The sequence below is a fragment of the Lepeophtheirus salmonis genome, chromosome 9 (assembly GCF_016086655.4).
Source record: "Lepeophtheirus salmonis chromosome 9, UVic_Lsal_1.4, whole genome shotgun sequence".
Lineage (NCBI taxonomy): Eukaryota > Metazoa > Arthropoda > Copepoda > Siphonostomatoida > Caligidae > Lepeophtheirus > Lepeophtheirus salmonis.
In genome coordinates this window covers 29557641-29564359 of record NC_052139.2, presented here as the reverse complement: position 1 = coordinate 29564359, position 6719 = coordinate 29557641, and positions in this window count along the sequence as shown.

The window sequence follows — 6719 nt, the reverse complement described above, 5'->3', positions numbered from 1 at the left end:
CAAAAGTAAAGTTTATTATGCTTTCAATCACTTGAAAAGATGACAAGAGGTATGGACTATGGTCCATTAACCAGGGTGTGATATGAGTAAGGCGTCTATCATTGTTACTGACATGATACGATCCATCAGATAAAATTAGAGCCATGAACTGTAGCCAACATTATTAATTATGAAATCCTACTGAAGTCGTTTCCTTTTTGTGGTCTCAGGATCCTGATAGACTGCCGTTTATCTTTCTTACTGACCTGAAACAATCCATTAGATACAATTAGAGACATCCAACTGTCTGCAACATGATTAATTATGAAATTCTATAGAAGCCATATCCTTTGTATAGTCACAAAGTCAAATCTGACTGGCTGTTCCGAGCGAGGCCTCAGTTTTTGTACATTTTCTAAACGTTTAAACTCATAGAAAATCGTAAAGCGACTGATCCTTAGCTGTTAGATGATGTTGGAATTATTCCTTCCAGGTATAGATATAGGACATGTTTTGTTCACGGATTCACATACCCTGGATACGGTATTAGTAAAACTTGTATTATATGAAAAGATATGTGATCCAAAGTGGCCTCGAATACCCCCAACTTTTACGGGTCATTAAAAAGATATAAGGGATTTTCTGGATCTTAAAAAGCTGGTACATTATTTATCTTGATAAGTGATTGGAGGGACATCTACATAAACAGTTAATTGCATGGTTATTCTACAGGTTGTTATATCACATGACATTGCTTTTATAGTTTCACACAACTTTTCCCCCGAAAAATAAAAGACAAATGGGTTCAAACCAGTTGGGAATTAGTCAATTCATCCAACTGTGGAAGCATTGTTCAATGATTGTGGAGAATTTTTCGTAGTTTAAAAGGAACTATAATGATTCAACCAATCAACATTCAGAACACTGATTATGTGAGAAGAAGGAAAAAATCGGGAGGTTATAACCAAATAAACTGTATATTTTTGTATAAACAAGGGAACACAGTGCTCACAAACACAAAAATGTATTGAGCGAGAACTCAAAAATTAGAATCCTCTTTCAGGCGGTCTAGCCCCAGTTACAAAATTCGGACAATTTTATACTTGGTTCCATTGGAAACAACTGACAAGAAGGTATAATTTGATGTTTGGTTTGCTTTTGTGTAATAAAAAATGTTCGAGTAACAAGGTAAATGGCAGACTGTGTGTGATTTTCTCCCTGCACAAGTCGATCTCCGACAAGAAGCTCTTCACATTGGATGCTGTTCTAAAGATGAGAAATGATAATTTCTTGTCGGAATCAAAAATGAAGGTAGGGGGGGGGGGACCTTCAGAACCAAATATCAACCTCAACCCTTGGTCCTCGCCGTGGTGACGTCCAACAGTAGTAAGATGCATCCCTACTTCTTCAAGGTGAACAAGAAAGTCAACACGGACGTCTACTACAGGGTTCTCAGGCACCATTTCTTGCTATGGTTGAAGAACAAGTTCCCCACGGATAAATATGTGTTAATCTAAGACACCACTCTGGCACACACGTCAAACTAGGTGAAACATTTCTGCAGAGAGCTGCCTTCTGGCCGTTTGATTTCTGAACTTCGTTCTCACCAAATGTTAACCCCTGGATTTTGCTGTTTAGGGTGTCTTGGAGGGTCAGACGAACAAGACTTCTCACCCGAATGTCAATGCCCTGAAGTCTGTGATCACGGAGGAGCGGAAAAAATGTCCACGGACTTCATCAAGGCCAGCTGTGCTTCTTTTCGTCCCCTCTATGAAGCCATCATTCAGAATGGAGGAGGATAATGAATCAATAGTGTAGAAAATTGTTGAATTATCAACTTTTGCTAAAAAAAAATTTGCCATGAAAATAGGTTGCAAGATATAATGAAGCTAATGACATATCCAATATGATTATAACAATAAAATTGATAAATTTTTGTTTTGGCATGAGTAATCAATAAAATGTAACCATTATCTTAGACTTATTTTATTTAAGCCTTAACTTTGGTTAAAATGCTTATACACTTAAAGAAAGTATCCATCTAATTTTGGCTTGCAATCTGGATCTGAAAGTTAAGGGTCTCAAAAATTTAACCTAGTATCTAGGTCTAATGATCCGAACCGACCTGATCCGAGCAAATGTGGATCCGTCCTCACTTTATTCCGGTGTGGATCAAAGAAAGGAATTTATACCTTCATCTGTTTTTCAATGTGAGCTACGAATATGCTTAAGGTATGATTTTGATGCTGCACACCCTCTATTCTTTTATTGAAGCATTAATGTCATAGAAGATCTTTATACCCTTCAAAAGTCCAATGGAATTGGTGTTAATTGACTTTTTAAGACTCAATATGATAAAAGTAAAATTTTTGCTTATAATTTAAAAACTTACTACGGCAAATTTACCTAGAACCATCTACATTAATTATTAATTTCTACAGTAATTTTCAACTATACATTGATAAGTAACTATTCATAGAAATGAATATATATATATATATATATCATAAATTGGATGTTCAATCATTGATGAAGAGTTCATTTTATTTTTTCAGCCTGGGAATTTTTTAATGTATGACTCTACAAGATATAATGTCATTAGACGTAGAATTTCTTTTTAAAAGGCTTTATGGCTAGAGCTCTACTTCAGAAATGGAATGATCTCTTTAATAAATGATAAATTGTATGATTATCTCTCGTATTCATCTTTTTATGTGATGTGTTTTAGAGCCTTAAATAATAATAAAAAACCTATATATATATAGTACAAAAAGCACTAATATGTACAACTTATATACAACCAACCTAGAATCAACTGAGAGGCATGAAAAATATAATCTTATTATACATACATTTCGCCATGTAAATAGGTCAAAGATTACAAGAGTTTAGGGGCCCCCCCCAAAAAAAAAAATATTATTTTTTTTTAAATTAACAGAGTTGTGACTGTTTATTTTGGAAATGGCTATAAATAGTTTGTTTTTAAAGAATTTTATGCCAAATATTATTACTCAAATGGAGTTGCACCAGTTCTGTTAAGGGATGGTATTTTAGTAGAGAAAAACATAGTATAGCAATATGAAATATGAAACGACGTAGCTGAATAGACAACCCACTCGGGAGAAATTATTATCTTGAATTCAATGTGCATAGGTTTGTGCCACTGTTGTTTATAGAGAAGGAAATATACCTCATATATCTATGGTATATGGTAACTATTTCATTGATAAGAATCATTCAGTTTCCTTGATGTACATAATGCAGAAATAACTTATTTCAATCATATAGACATAATTCCTATTTTAAAGTGGAGCTTGTGACGTAGAATCTATATGGATAATTATATAACCCTTGCTTTCTTTATTATTTTTGTGCCTCTTTTGTCATTGGAAAACAAGGTGAAGATGATTGCAGACTCTTAAAAATATTGAACCTTTCTCTTCTCGACAGGTTTGTCTGTGATGCTTACTCTAATAACTTGTATATCGTTTCTCTTTTTAAATTTGTCTGATTCTCTACAAATAACTTCTATTAAAATTTATAATTAATATAATTTTTTTTCTTTTTTTTAAATTTAAATATACATGTATATTCCTTTAATTTAATATCATTCATAGACTTCAACTTATCAATTGAAGGCTAATCTAATATCTAAGTTTAAATATAGAACAATAATACCAATATGCTTTAAAAGCAGATCTAAATACTCTAAATAATGCTCTTGTTGGAAGTGATTCCATTAAGATCCCACTCTGAATTTTGGATATGTTTGAAAATATAGATTGATACATGCTCTACGAAAATGAAAACAAAATCAGGTTTGTTGCTTGGCAGGGGCGCTATTTTGAAGGCTGCACTAGAGCCCCAAACTTTTATTCTCGATTAAAATAAGATCATGACTTAATATAGGTTACAGTTTGTGTTCTTGTGCATCTTTTGAAGTAATTTGTGTTAAAATCGAGACACTATGAGCGGAGTTATGGTTTTCTAAACAACACATGTCCAACGCATATGGCCCAACTTTGAGCGGGCCTAGAACGACCCAGGTGAGTTACAGAACCCAGATATTTCACAGACTCTCTTATTTTTATATAGAAAAGCCAGCTCACCAAAAATCAACAAAATCGGGGATGGTCATGCCGTGAGGTTGTGTACACTTGACATGGAATTACCTATAAGCGACTGTGAGGAAATAAATTTAAGAAATTTCAATGTTAATTGATATATGTATTAAAATTAGATTCATGGACATATCAAATTGCACTCGTTCGTATGCCCAGCCCTATCCATAAATAACTACTCAGTTTCTACAATACCCTTTTATTTGAATTATCAAGGTAAATTATGCAAATAGGAAATGACAAAATGATAATGTAACGTCTTCTGTCGGTGGACAAATAAATACATCTTTCGAAGGAAAAAATAACAAACCACGAGCATGTTTCTCTTCAAACTAACAGGCTTGATTGGTTACTTCATTTTTAAAGCTTTAGGAGAAACCTGTGACCGATAAAAAACGTAAAAGTTCTTACGTGACCTCTGTCTCGAATATCAATAAACCTACCGCCACTAAGTTTCCATAACAATAGGATAATATAACGTAAATTGCAGTGGACAAAAATCGATGATTCTCGTCAAATTTTCTTTGAGACAAAACATCTTTCACAATTATGTTTAAAAATTAATTTCCTTTTAAAGACCTACAAATCCTAAACAATGTTACTATCACCTAATAATAAATGAAAAGCTTCACATATTTACACATACACTTTTGAAATTTAAAAACGGCTGAAAAATGGATAGGAAACGTTTTCTTATAGGAATTAGAAATGAAAAAATTTCATTACAATTTGCATTTACACACTATTTTAAAAAGATTTTATTTGTATATTTAGCTTGTTCATGTTAAAATTCTAAACTAAAACCTTCTTGTATACAACATTCTTTGTTATTTTCTGTCCATTCGATACAAATGCCCCTGAATCTACATAGTTTAATGCAGACATATTGGAATGTAACCAAAAAAATGGATCCTTGTTTATTGATTTGTATCCATTTCAAGATGTATGTATATCTCAAGTCAACAAAACAGAAAAAGCATATTCTTTTATATTTTTTATACGTTTCAAGGAATTGGATTAAATCGTTACTTTATCAGCAAAATCTGATATGCTTACATACATACGCTTCCTTAATCCACTTAAGCATATATCTAAGTAACACATGAATACATCACTATATTTTATTTCAAAACGAAGGTCAAAGTGATTTGAAAGAGTTATCAACAGTCATGTGTTCTTTTATCTGGACACTTTATTTTTTTACTTCTCTTAAGAGCATGCAGTGGAGGTTGTCAATGGATTCAAATGTCATTGACCTTCCTACTTTAGAGCAGCTAGCAACAAAAAATCAAAGTAGGATCATTAATTAATTAGATCAATTAGTGAGAATGATAATAGAACAATTAACTAAGGATTATATAGAAATATTTATACGCAAACATTTGATTGAATCTTAATGAAAATGTATTAAAATCTGAAAGTAAATTAAACTAACAACGATTATATATAAGCCGTCAACACAAACGTAAACTAGTAGTGATGTGTCGTTCGCTAACGTAACGGCTCTTTAAAGGGAACGTCGGGAGCCAGCTGCTCCCAACCAACCAATCAGGAGAACACTCAAAGCCCTTGCAGGAGGGTCGGTTGTGCTTCCCAAATGAAGGAATTTTTGCATTTTATAAAAAGATATCCTGCGGCAGGGGCGTTCCCAGGGTTATATATATTTGTGGGGATCTGAATAGCTGTTTGGGAGACGAAATAGTGAAAAGTGAGTCGACCCATAAATTTGAGTATGAATTATAAATTGATTATAAATTATATTACTAAATATTATTAAATTTGTTTTATTTAGAATATGAAAATAAATATGTGACCCGTCAACACAAAAGTAATCAAGAATGATTTTTCTCAAAATTGAGTGTTGATTAAATTAATTATGGGTTGTTGTTTTTTTGTTGTTTTTTTCCCCCCATTTATAGTCAATTTTTTGAACAAATTATTTTTTATGAGCCTTCAAAGCTCCCTTAAGTTGGACTTAAGGGAGCCTAAATTGATCGTCTCAATAATAGAAAAAGAAAATTGTCATATTTTACTTGAACGGGACCATATTGGAGTAAATATCAGTCTCTTATAAAATAATTAATTGTTCTAAACAATAGCTAAAACTTATCTTACAAATTTGAATATAAAATTTTTATTTGACTTTGATATTAATCTTGGATCTCCATTCTTTCGTTATGAATTTTGGTGTTTCCCAATTTTTTTAAATAAAACGGATATGAAAAAATTCTTTTGAACAGTTTGAATTTATTTGCTTATAAATGTTAAGATTAAATAAAGGACATATAGACAACAGGGGGTCCGCGAAGAGTGATCTAGAGGGGCTGTAGCCCTCCCCCTCACCTGAAAAAAATAAGGATTTTTCCTCTCCATTCAAAATTTAATATTTGACATTTTTTTCGATAAATTTACTATTGCAAATTTAATTTAATTTTTCAAATTTTTTCACAAAAACTTTTTTTAGAAATTTAATTTTTGATTTTCTTTCCATAAAATTCAACTTTTTGAGTACAACTAAGGACTTTTAAATCCTTTTCCTACAAATTTAATATTTCAATTTTTTTTTCTAAAAATTTAATTTTATTTAAATTGCTGTGGATTTTGGATATCTTTTTTTTT